The sequence below is a fragment of the Plecotus auritus genome, assembly GCF_963455305.1.
Source record: "Plecotus auritus genome assembly, chromosome: 9".
NCBI lineage: Eukaryota > Metazoa > Chordata > Mammalia > Chiroptera > Vespertilionidae > Plecotus > Plecotus auritus.
This window is the reverse complement of record NC_137783.1, coordinates 110,543,050-110,555,290: the sequence shown is the minus strand read 5'-3', so window position 1 is coordinate 110,555,290 and position 12,241 is coordinate 110,543,050. Positions and strand designations below refer to the sequence as shown.

At 43.1% G+C, this 12,241-nt stretch overlaps 1 protein-coding gene across 2 annotated transcripts in view; it reads right to left on the bottom strand.

Moving 5' to 3' along the window:
- FAM168A (family with sequence similarity 168 member A) overlaps positions 1–9,336 on the bottom strand; it is a 171,841-nt gene extending 162,505 nt beyond the window's left edge. Inside the window, exon 1 of one of the 2 annotated variants that reach the window (XM_080687140.1) lies at positions 9,138–9,336. The gene's annotated coding sequence lies outside the window, so the exon portion shown is untranslated. The remainder of the gene's footprint in view (positions 1–9,137) is intronic. The other variant, XM_080687141.1, reaches the window with a different exon arrangement.
- Between the last annotated feature and the right edge of the window lie 2,905 nt (positions 9,337–12,241).

Below are 12,241 nucleotides of genomic sequence, written 5' to 3'. Positions count from 1 at the left end.
ATTTAACTTCTCTTTCCCTTAGCACATCCACATACCCTTCAGATCTCAACTCAAGCATTAACTCCTTCAAGCATCTCTCTTTCCTGCTCCCCAAGCAGATCAGGCCATGCCAATCTCCATTCTCCCCATGCACCTTGTCCACTCCCACTGCAGCATATATCACACTATCCTACAATTATCTGTGACATGTCTGTCTCCCCATTAGATTGACTATAAACTATAAGCTCCTTAAGAGCAGGGAATTTTAATTTTTGTATCCCATACTCCCAGCACTCCCATACTATCATCTAATAATCACTCAATAGATATTTGTTGAATAGATGTCTTAGACATATCTGTAACATCTAAGACCACTAGCTCCTTAGCCTTGGACTGCACTGCAGTTATGGATTTATATTCTTTGTTTTGCTTTACTTATGATAATATTAAAATAAAATTATAATACAAATGTAAAATGAGTGAGGGGAGATGTATCGCAGGAAAAGGCTAACAAAAGAATATCCTGAAGGAAAAAATTAGCTCTAAACAATTCATAAGTGAAATAAAAATAATAATTGTAACTACCATATTAAGTACAAACAATGTATGTGCCAGTGAATGTTCCAGGTTCTTTGTTCTTATCTCTTTAATCCACACAACAACCCAAATATGGAATATTATCTCCCTTCTACAATATGCACAAAATATTTTATCTCACTTTACTCTGTCTCTGTATTAAGGTACAGGTAAAAAAAACTAACAAGGAAATGACCATATTTGTTTAAATACTGCATTCTCCACTTCACTAGCTTCAGTTTGAGCTAGTCAATACAATTAATGTGGAAACAGGTCCCATAAATTCCTTAGGAGAAAGTCCTTTAGCACCTTCTCCATCCCACTATATCCAACAATCTTCAAGTTTCAAGGGAGAAACTGTGAACTGACCATGTACTCCCTCCTCTACTGGCAAAACCCTTCAGAAAGGCAATAAACCAAACATGGCAGGCTTTTTACCTGTGTGGGGTGCCCTCCTGATTTGTTTTGTAAAGTAAGAGGGGGGAAAAAACAACTAACATTTATATAGTCCTTTACAGTTTAAGACGTATTTTCACATTTATCTCATCTGAGCCTGATTTTACAGATAAGTAAACTGAAGTTCCAACAGATAATGAATTTGGATTTCAAACCTCTTAGACAAAAAAAAAATTCTTGGTGTTTAGGTTGCCAAGCTTCTAATATATGTAACTGATATGTATACTATGTATCCTATTCATGGTACTCTGTACAGCAGATAACAGACCCTCCTGCACAGACAATAATCAATGTACCAGACTATTTTTCTGCAAAAAGAAAGATACACAAAAATTCTGACCAAAAGACTTATGAAAAGCCCTAAATGGTTTGGCTCAGTGGATAGAGCGTCGGCCTGCGGACTGAAGAGTGCCAGGTTCGATTCTGGTTGCGGGCACATCCCCAATATAGGGGGTGTGCAGGAGGCAGCTGATCGGTATTTCTCTCTCATCGATGTTTCTAACTATCCCTCTTCCTTCCTCTATGTAAAAAATCAATAAAAATACTTTTTTTTTTTTTTTAAAGACCTATGAAGAGGGGAAACCAAGATGGCGGCATAGGTAAACACCTAAACTGCTGCCTCGCACAACAATTTCAAAACTACAACTAAAAGACAAAACGGACACCATCCAGAACCACAGGAAAGCTGGCTGAGTGGAAATTCTACAACTAGAAGGAAAGAGAAAAGCTCACAGAGAATTGGAGGTACGGCAAAGGGTCTTTGTGCGCGCAGAGAGGAAGGGCAGCTGAGAGCCTGGCTGACTTTCTGTGGCGGAAGGGGGAAGGAAGCCCCCGACCGCACTGAACCCCAGTTCTGACTGCACTGAACCCCAGTTCCGGGCGAGCCCCTGGGGACCCACGCTCTTACGGTGGGGAGTCTGGACTCTCGGGCGGAGACTCGGGAGCCGGGAAGGTGGAGGACTGAAGGCGCGCGCATGCCAGTGCGCACAAAGGTTGCGGAGGTTGCCACAGGCTTTCCCTAGTGGAAGGGAGTCGGAGGCTCCTGACTGCACTGGGCCCCAGTTCTGACTGCACTGAACCCCGGTTCCAGGCGAGCCCCTGGGGACCCACGCTCTTGTGGGGGGAGTCTGGACTCTCGGGCGGAGACTTGGGAGCCGGGGAAGGCAGAGGTCTGCACATGCGCACAAGGGCAAGGCTGCCGGGAAGCCAAGACTGTCTGCTCCGCCCTGAGACTCCACCCCATCCAAGCCGAGCACAGAGGCTATTGCAATTTGGCAAGTCTAATCCTATAAGGCTGTCTCCAGCACCGAACTCCTCCCAGGATAGACGCAGCTGATCCTTACAGCCAACTGGCCTGAAGGTCAATTCCTCCCAGTGATACCAACAACAATCAAGATTTAACTACAACAAGGCTGTACACACAGTCCACAAAGGAGTGCACCAAGAGTGTCCACCTCAGGTTAACTGGGGAGGCCGACCCACTGGGCCATATAGGAAACCTAGCACACAAATTTACCCTACCAACTCAGGGAAGCAGTGAAAATGCGGCGTCAAAGAAACAGATCACAAACGAAAGAAATGAAGGAAAACAAAAGACTGGATATAGAATTCAAAACCACGATTATAAGGCTTTTCAAGAATATCCTAGAAAAGGCCGATAAATATAACGAGACCCTCGAAGATATGAAAAAGGACCAACTAGAAATTAAACATACACTGACTGAAATAAAAAATATTATACAGAGACCCAAAAACAGACTAGAGGAACACAAGAATCAAGTCAAAGAATTGAAATACAAAGAAGCAAAAAACACTCAACCGAAAAAGCAAAAAGAAAAAAAAAAAATCCAAAAAGTTGAAGATAGTGTAAGAAGACTCTGGGACAACTTCAAGCGTACCAACATTAGAATTATGGGGGTGCCAGAAGAAGAGAGAGAGCAAGATACTGAAAACCTATTTGAAGAAATAATGACCGAAAACTTCCCCCACCTGGTGAAAGAAATAGACTTACAAGTCCAGGAAGCGCACAGAACCCCAAACAAAAGGAATCCAAAGAGGACCACACCAAGACACATCATAATTAAAATGCCAAGACCAAAAGACAAAGAGAGAATATTAAAAGCAGCAAGAGAAAAACAGTTAGTTACCTACAAGGGAGCACCCATACGATTGTCAGCTGATTTCTCAACAGAAACTATGCAGGCCAGACGGGAGTGGCAAGAAATTTTCAATGTGATGAATAGCAAGAACCTACAACCAAGATTACTCTACCCAGCAAAGCTATCATTCAGAATTGAAGGGCAGATAAAGAGCTTCACAGATAAGAAAAAGCTAAAGGAGTTCATCACCGCCAAACCAGTATTATATGAAATGCTGAAAGGTATTCTTAAAGAAGAGGAAGAAGAAAAAAGTAAAGATAAAAATTATGAACAACAAATACATATCTACCAATAAGTGAACCTAAAAATCAAGTGAATTAAAAACCTGAGGAACAGAATAATCTGGTGAATATAATAGAATCAGGGGCATAGAAAGGGAGTGGACTGATAATTCTCAGGGGGAAAGGGGTATGGGGGGTTCATGAAGAGACTGGACAAAAATCATACACCTATGGATGAGGACAGTGTGGGGGAGGTAAGGGCAGAAGGTGGGGTGGGAACTGGGTGGAGGGGAGCTATGGGGGGAAAAAGGAGAAACAATTGTAATAATCTGAATAAAGATTTATTTAAAAAAATAAAAAAATAAAAAAAAATAAAAGACCTATGAAAACATGATGTGAAACTCTAAACTGGTATAACAAAGAATTAGTCTCTAGCAAATAAAGAACTCCTGCCAATGAGAACTCCTGCTATTTCACAGCTCACAAAGGCTGCTACTACTCCCTCCGATTCCTATTTCCAAGTATGATTGATCCATACCTGGATAACCCAATCATCCATAAATTCAAACTGGCTTCCTCTTGCCATCTGGATTAAGAATTATTGCTGGGTAATGGGATTACAGACAATAATTTTGCTCCCTTTTACTTTTTTGTAATTTCCAATTTCAACCATGAGCATATGTTATTTTAATAATGGAAGAAATAAAACTCTTTTAAAGTTAAAACAAATAATAAAGCAAGTCATAAAAGAATACTTACACTATAATTCTATTTACATATAAATGCTAAGGTAAAAAATATATTTTTTATGACATGTATTTGTTTGGTAAAACTATAGAAAAGCAGAGATTGATCTAGAGACAAATGGTAGCAGAGGGGAGGGGGTTTGAGAGCAACCAAAGGACTTATATGCATGCATATTAAGCATAACCAATGGACATAGACACTGGGGTGGTGGGGGCTTGCCCAGGCTGGGAAGAGATGGGGAGGGGGTCAATTGGGGGAAAAGGAGACATATGTAAAACTTTAGACAATAAAAAAAATAATAATTTTTTAAAAAGAAAAGCAGAGAATAGTTTACACAAAATTCAGGAAACTAGCTACTTCTGAGGGAGAAAGAGAGAGGGAGACTCCATCAGGCAGGGAATTGCAAAAGGCTTTAAAAGTACTAGAAATCTTCCTTTTGTTAAGCTAGTAACAAAAAGAGGCCTTCAATTTATCATTTGTTAAGTTGAAGATGTATGTTATATGCACTTTTTTTAAAAAATATATTTTATTGATATTTTTACAGAGAGGAAGGGAGAGGGATAGAGAGTTAGAAACATCGATGAGAGAGAAACATCGATCAGCTGCCTCCTGCACACCTCCCACTGGGGATGTGCCCGCAACCAAGGTACGTGCCCTTGACCGGAATCGAACCCGGGACCCCTCAGTCCGCAGGCTGACGCTCTATCCACTGAGCCAAACCGGTTTCGGCTGTTATATGCACTTTTATACAGATGGCTTGTTTCACGATTTAAACAAGAAGACTAAACAGGGCTGAAGAATCAGAATTTGGGGAATGTAACCCAGACTCTTCCACTTGCTGACTATAACCTTAAGCAAGTCATTTACTAGAAACCTCTCAGAGGAGTTTTTTCTCCTTATTTTAAACATGAAGAAGCTAACAGCTATCGTATGTTTAGCACTTTACTGTTTCAAGTTCCTAGACTACAGTACAAACTACAGTGCAAATATGTAGGTGAACTATGAATGAAATGATAATTCCAAGTAATGCCTCCTTATTAAATAGAACATAACACTAAGAACTCAATGTGAGGACATACAAGGCTATTCACATTCTAGTCTTCCTATCTAATAATTGGCAACTACTAATATTTATAAAACACTGTGTTAAATGCTTTCTATAGATTATTCTGTTTAATCCTCCAAAAAAACTTTATGAGATTAGGTCTCTTATGCCTGTTTTACAGATGAGACCATTGTGCCCAAGGTCATACAACTAATAAATGGTGGACAGACCTCAGAATCCACACTCTTCACGACCACATTAGTTTTGCCTCACTTCTCGCACTATATTTAAATCGTCTGTCTCTCCCACTACACTGAAAGCTGTTTTTTGTTCATTTTCATTTCCCCTGGCACTTAGCAGGCAATAAGTAAATAAATACTGAGCAAATATTTCATATATGCACAGTGTTTTCAGGACACAAAGTTATTTCAGGACATGAACTGATTTGTTCCCCTTGACAGCTTTGTGAAGCACGAAAGTTTTTTTAAAAACCATTTTAACCATATTTAAGTGTACAATTCAGTAGAAGTATATTCACACTGTTGTATAACCATTACTACTAAGTATGAAAGGTTTTTAATAACTACTGAAATCACTCAACTATCAAATTGTAGAATGGGGATTTGAACCCAGGACTCTTGACCCCTAAATTTACAAGCTACTCATTCTACCAAGGTACCTGTCTATTAATACCTCCTTCTGCTCTCCCCTTCACACCAGAATTCTGTAAGAACCAAATGAGGTAAAGTGCCCTGGCCGGTGTTGCTCAGTAGTAAAAGCATTGGCCTGTGCACCCAAGGGTCTTGTGTGGGAGGCAACCAGTCCATGAGTCTCTCTCTTTCTCTCCCCTCCCTACTTCCCATCCGTTCTCTCTGAAAAGCAATGGGGAGAAAATATCCTCAGGTGAAGATTAACAAAATGAGGTAAAGAGACTAAAACACTTTACATGCATTTCTATAGCACAGGTGATCACAGTTGGAGGAAGGGGATGGTAATCCACCAAGATATTTCTTCCAGGTGATTACTTTTCATTTAGAGCTTTCAAAAGCTAGCTAGGGCTTTAAAAATATAAATATCCCATTCTACATCAAGCTCACAGATCCACAAAAGCAATGTCAGCATCCCAAAGTGAACTTATGAGGAGAAAAGATTGCATTAATTCAACTACACTGTCATCAAATGAACAGGTAATTGCTCAAACCTGATTTTTATTGTAATAAAGCTTCCTCATTAAAAAAAAAATACACTTTCATTCTAAGGATTAAATCTAACCTTCCATCATTCTACCCATTTTGGAACTACAGAAAAAAAAGAAAAGCATTCTAAATATTGGGTATTTTAATATGCTCAACTGTGAAAGCCAAGGAAAATGATTTGCTTGTGAGATGAACTCTGAGACTTAACTAAAAAAGAATGATTTTGATTCATTGGTGCCAATTTTAGTCTTTTTACATCCCTCCCTATTTTTTTCCTCAGTTTGAGCTCTAAAATCAACAGCCACTTGTTTAACATATCATAGTTGATGCAATTAAGCCCAGAAAACTGTTTCCCTAAAGATGTTTCTTCCATGCACACCCCTCTACTTCCCAGCATCATCATTCTGCCATGAGAATAATTATGAAGCTTTAAATAAAATTGGAGATATTGTTTCTGTAGCTATTGTAATGTGTCTACATCAATGCCATCCCCTAAAAAATAAAAAATTCTACATGATTTATCCATATCTGATAGAATTCTTACCACCTGAGTTCCTTCAGAAGAAAATTCAATCTATAGAAATATAGTCCAATTATTATAAATCTTATCAAGTAATGTCAGAAGAGAATCAAATGAAAAACTCCATTAATACCAAACCATCTTACCAATGAATATTTATGACATTTCCATATTTTCTGTCCTCTCTGTTTACATAAAGCAGTGGTGCCAAGATTCATCTCAGGATTATTAGCCTGCAATACAATGATGGGCCTAATTGCCTTGCAAACCAGGACACCAATAAATGGAGTCTTCAAGCAATCAATTTTAAGAAGAAAAAAAGGCCTAAGCTCTTTCTGCATACATGCACGCTCCCTGACTGGGAAATAAATTCAGCCTCATATTTTTCAATCTCATTCACCAGTTCTCAAGCAAAGAATGCTACCTCACGCCCATCAAATCTATTTAATTCCAAATTCCAGGACTAATTTTTAATGCACCATGGGGGAGGGTGGAGAAGAGAAGGCAGAGACATCTTATAGAAAGATACCTGCCACATTCCATCTTTATCTTCTCCACCTTTTATTTGGGATTGGATTTTTTTCTCCTAACCTTCTTGTTATATGAACACAGATATACCTCATTTTATTGCACTTTGCTTTATTGCCATTCACAGGTGTTGCAATTTTTACAAATTTAAGGCAAGACTTTCCACCAGCAATAAGACCACAACTCGGTTGATTGCAATACTCATTTATTACAGAGGTCTGGATCCAAACTGCACTGTCTCCAAGGTGTATGCCTGTATTAGAAGACACTTTCACCTTCTTAATTCTACCTTAACTGAAGCCCCTCTCAACTTCACCCTTTGGGCTGATCCAAATATGATACTAACAGAAATGAAAAAAATAAAAAGATTAAACTAACAGCTTAAGACGTCTTCTAGGAAAGAGAATCTTTCCTGTGCCTTCTCTCTCCCCTACAAAGTCCCCTCTGATTACTGTCTCTCTCCAAACCACAGCCTCCAAAGATGTCCATTTAAGTCCACCCCTTAACCCTCTTCTGTCGCTTGGAGGACATCCGAATCCTTCCTTTTCATCCAATCCACCTCTTCCCAGCACGGTTCACTGCCCCTCTCCATCCGCTCTGCCCCATCCACACCAACTCCATGTCTCCTCTCCTTAAGTAACCCCTCTGCCACCGCACCATCACAACCACCCCTCCTGTCCTACCAGTTCATCTCAGACACTCTCCCTCTGCCACCTTGACCAAGGGACATTTTCTTCAAGATACCATCCCCCAACCTTGCTCACCACCTGCCACTATTCTTTCATGAGTCCAGCTCAGCAGCGTCTGCGGTGCCCTCTGCCTCGACCCTGCACCCAAGGACCCACCACCAATGCCCCTTCCGGTGGTTCTAAGATCACCCTAAATCCCATCCCACTGTGCCCCCTCCCAATTTCAATCCTGGTCCACCCATTTGGGGCCTAATTTCTAATTTACCCCCCTCCTGCCAGCTCACTATCACACTCCCCTCATTGAAAGTCCTATCCCCACCAGCTCCTATTCCAACCTCCGTAAACATTCCCCAGGAAAACCCCAAATTCTACCTCCTCTGCTCTCCTAACCCACGCTATTCATTAAGTCTCCACAAATTCCATCACCCCTAGATGGCAAACGCCTACTTCAAGCCCAGGTCTCAACCCATGCCAAGCCCCTCACCCCCAGTTCCTACCACCCCTATCAGCCTGCCCTAGGTCCACCCCAAATTCCACCCGCCTGCATTAACACTCCACAAGGGTCCTATCCAACCCTGCAATCCCACTCTCTGGAAATTACCCCCCAACCCCGCGCTCCAGCTCGGATCCCAAACTGTCAATTGCTCGGATCCCAAATCCACCACCCTCCTTCAGTCCCCTCCCCCACTAAAAGCCACCCCACTCTAGTCTCATCACCCAGCTCGCCCAAATTCCACCCCAACCCCACGCTCCGGTGTCGGGTCCAGTTATTCCCCACTGAAAGTCCTCTTCCCCTGTCGCCCCCTCCCCCCCAAAAAAAAAACCTGCGTGGGTCCCACCCTCACCCCACCCCCAGCCTAGCCCCAGCCCGCGCCTGGACAAGTCTCCCTGCCAGCCCGCCGTTCCATCGCGACCTCAGCCCCTTCCCCCAGCCCGCGTTCCGCAGCCCCCGCTCCCATTCTCCCCAGCACCACCGGCCCAGGCTCCGGGCGAGCGGACCGGGGAGGGGGGGTCTCCTTACCGGCGAGCCGCTGCAGGCGAAAACGGCGGCGGCGGGGGCTGAGGCGACGATGCCCTTGTCTTCTCTGGAGGCTACGGAGGCGACGCTCTCGCTCCCTCGCCTGTGTCCAGTAAGGTGGCGGATGGCGCGCAGGGACCGGGAGCCTCCTCCTCCTCAGCGACTCGGCTCTGAATCCTCTGCAGTAGCTGCCGAGAAGCCCGACGGGTGGGGGAGGGGACGCTCCGCTGCGGGCGAGGGAGGAGGAGGCGAGGGGGGGGAGCGGGGGACCTATAAGAAGGGCGGGGAAGGAGGAGCCGGCGCCGCGCCGCGACACGTCCCACAGCCTCTGCGAGAGCAGGGACCACAACTCCCGGCATGCCTCGCGCCGGCCCGCGCGCGGCCTGCGCTGGCCGCCCCGCGCCCGGGGCTGAGGGGCTGCGCCCTCCGGGGTCCTGGACAATGGGATGAAGCCAACCCTCGGCGGCGGCTTTTGTAGACTCCAAAGACCACATGTGCGAGTCGTTAGGACGCCCTGCGGCCCCATCCCCAGGTGGCGATGTTCTCAGTATCTCCAACTTCTTCAGGCGCGCGCGCGAACACACAAACACACACGCACACACACACACACACACGCCGCCGCCTTGCTGCTGGACTACATTTTCCAGCATGCGCCACCGTCTCCAGCCTTCCTTCTCCGGTCCCTGCGAAATGCTGGCAAACGCAGTTCACAGTCCTGCCTCCATGTTAAGAAAAAGAAGTGAAGGAGAGAAAAAAGGAAAGGAATGTGCCGGCCGACCGAGGACAGGCCGAAGTGGATTAGATCACCGGGGAGACTGCGCTCTCTTCGCCATCCCCGTGGCCACGATCTCACAAAACTAATGCAGCAGCTTCCTCCCGGCCTCCCTGTAAACCGAGGATGAAACTTGAGTCCAAATGTAAAAAGGACATAATTCTTGACCCAGCTCTATTACTTTTTGCAGTTTACCTTAAAAAGGCCATCGGACAATTTGGAAAAAAAGGAATGCGAGAGGTTGTTACAGAAGATTGTCGATAATGGGGGTTGGGGGGAGGAACGCACATGTTCATCAACAGGGGCTGATTATACAAACAATGCAGTACTAAGCAGCCATTTAAAATAATGATATAGATCTATGTATTGGCATAAGAAGCTATTCACATTTTGTTCTCGAGGGGGAAAAATTGATTACACAACAGCATGTTTAGAATGGTCCAACTTATAGGAAGTTTGAGACAATATTCTATAAACATAGAAAGATTTCAAGAAAGAGGTTCCCCAAAATATCAGTGATTATCTTGGAGGAAAGGGTGTCAGATTTTAAGTAATTTTAATTTTCATATTGCCTGAATGTGTAAAAGGAATACAATTTTTTAAGCTATAAGACTATTTTCAAAAATACAATTTCCTTACACAACAACCATATCTTTGCTGCCTAAAAGCTTTTTGTGGTTTCCTATTGCTCCAGGGCTAGGCCTGTCTGGTTTTTCTGGGAGCTCAACACTACTATTAAAACAAGTAGCGTTGTCCACTTAAAATCATAAAACAACATTACATTAGTAGGAGGATTTTCTCTATTTTCATTGTCTCTTCTCAAAGTTTTTCTTCTTCTGGTCTTTCTAAACCCTTATCTCCTACTGAATCTTAAAGCTCTGGACAAAACCCTGCCTCCCCTAGAACATATTTTAGGCACACTGATTTTCCTTACATCTGAGTTCTTATAGCAGTGGTTTCTAATCTGTGGACCAGAGATCACTGTGGGGAGAGGGAGTGAGGCTGGAGGAACAGTTATTGTAAAGGCTCTACAAAGCTCTACTTAAACAAAGCATTCTCTATAGACTGAATAAATGTCTTACTCTTAAAACGATTTTTTTCTTTCTGTGTCCGGTTCTCCTAGAATATAAAATGGGGTGTCAGATAATCTCTGATTTAGCATAATCTTGTATTCAATTACAGTATTTTAGATTTCATGTCATTATTCTGCACTGTTGTACAAGAAATACCAGAACATTTGAGCCCCACTAGCCAGCCCACAGGAGGACGGCAGGCCTACCAGAGAAAGCCCATGTTGCCTAGGTCAGAGTTTAACAGTCCTGCTGCAGCCGATCCATCAGCTTCACCCCACCTCAATCTAGTTACACCCCTATCCTTAGGAATCCCTTTCCCAAAACACATCAGGCACTTTCTTTTTTCAAACTTCGTATCTCATTTTTCATCCTATTCTCCCAGCCTTAAAATTCCACCCCCGCCTCCAAAAAACATCCTATTCTACTGTTCTCTTAGAATAGTAAGAAAAGTGCCTAGGACGTGTTGACTATGTCCTTTCCCCTCTCTGAATTGCTTAGACCATCCTCTCTTCTAAACCCTTTTCACTCCTCCTTTTCCCTACTTCTCCAAATGGCAGAAAGTGGGGGCTGGGTGATGAAAATTAGAAGGAATCTGCTGTGTCCTGTGAGTAAAGGTTCATGTGAGTTAGGGGAATCAGTATGCGGAAGCTTACTGGACTAGGACTCTGGGAATCAGATCCTGAATTAGACTTTGCCATGAACATGCTGGGAGACCTTTAGTAAATCCTTTTCTGAACCTCAGTGTTTATATCTGTAAATGGAAAGAAAGTTCCTATCCTCTCACCTCATAAGATTATTAGAAGAATCCAATGAAACAATATGTATGAAAGTATATTGAATATTGTAAAGTGCCATTTATAGTCCAAACCCTTCATCTAATTTGAGAATTATCTCTCCAAATCCCTGCCAAGTCTTGGCATATATACTCTTTACTCAGAATTATTATTAATGAATGTATTAAAGTATTTAAAGAATTAACTCTATTAAGCCAATTTAATTCCTTGGTAAATTTTCTATATAGCACATGTTAGGGTCGCCAAAGGAGGAATGCATGAGGCCAGAGTGCTGAGGGATTATGAATTTATTAGGGCATCTGGATACCAGATGGGCTGAGCCCCAAAATGGCACCAGCACCCAAAGACAGGAGTCAGAGGTTTTTAAAGGACTCTAGGCGGGCTTTTTCTGGGCGGAGAATTGTTCGTGCAGGTCCGGATCCTGGGAGGTCTCAGGGGAGAGAGAATGGTCTTAGCACGTGGGATATG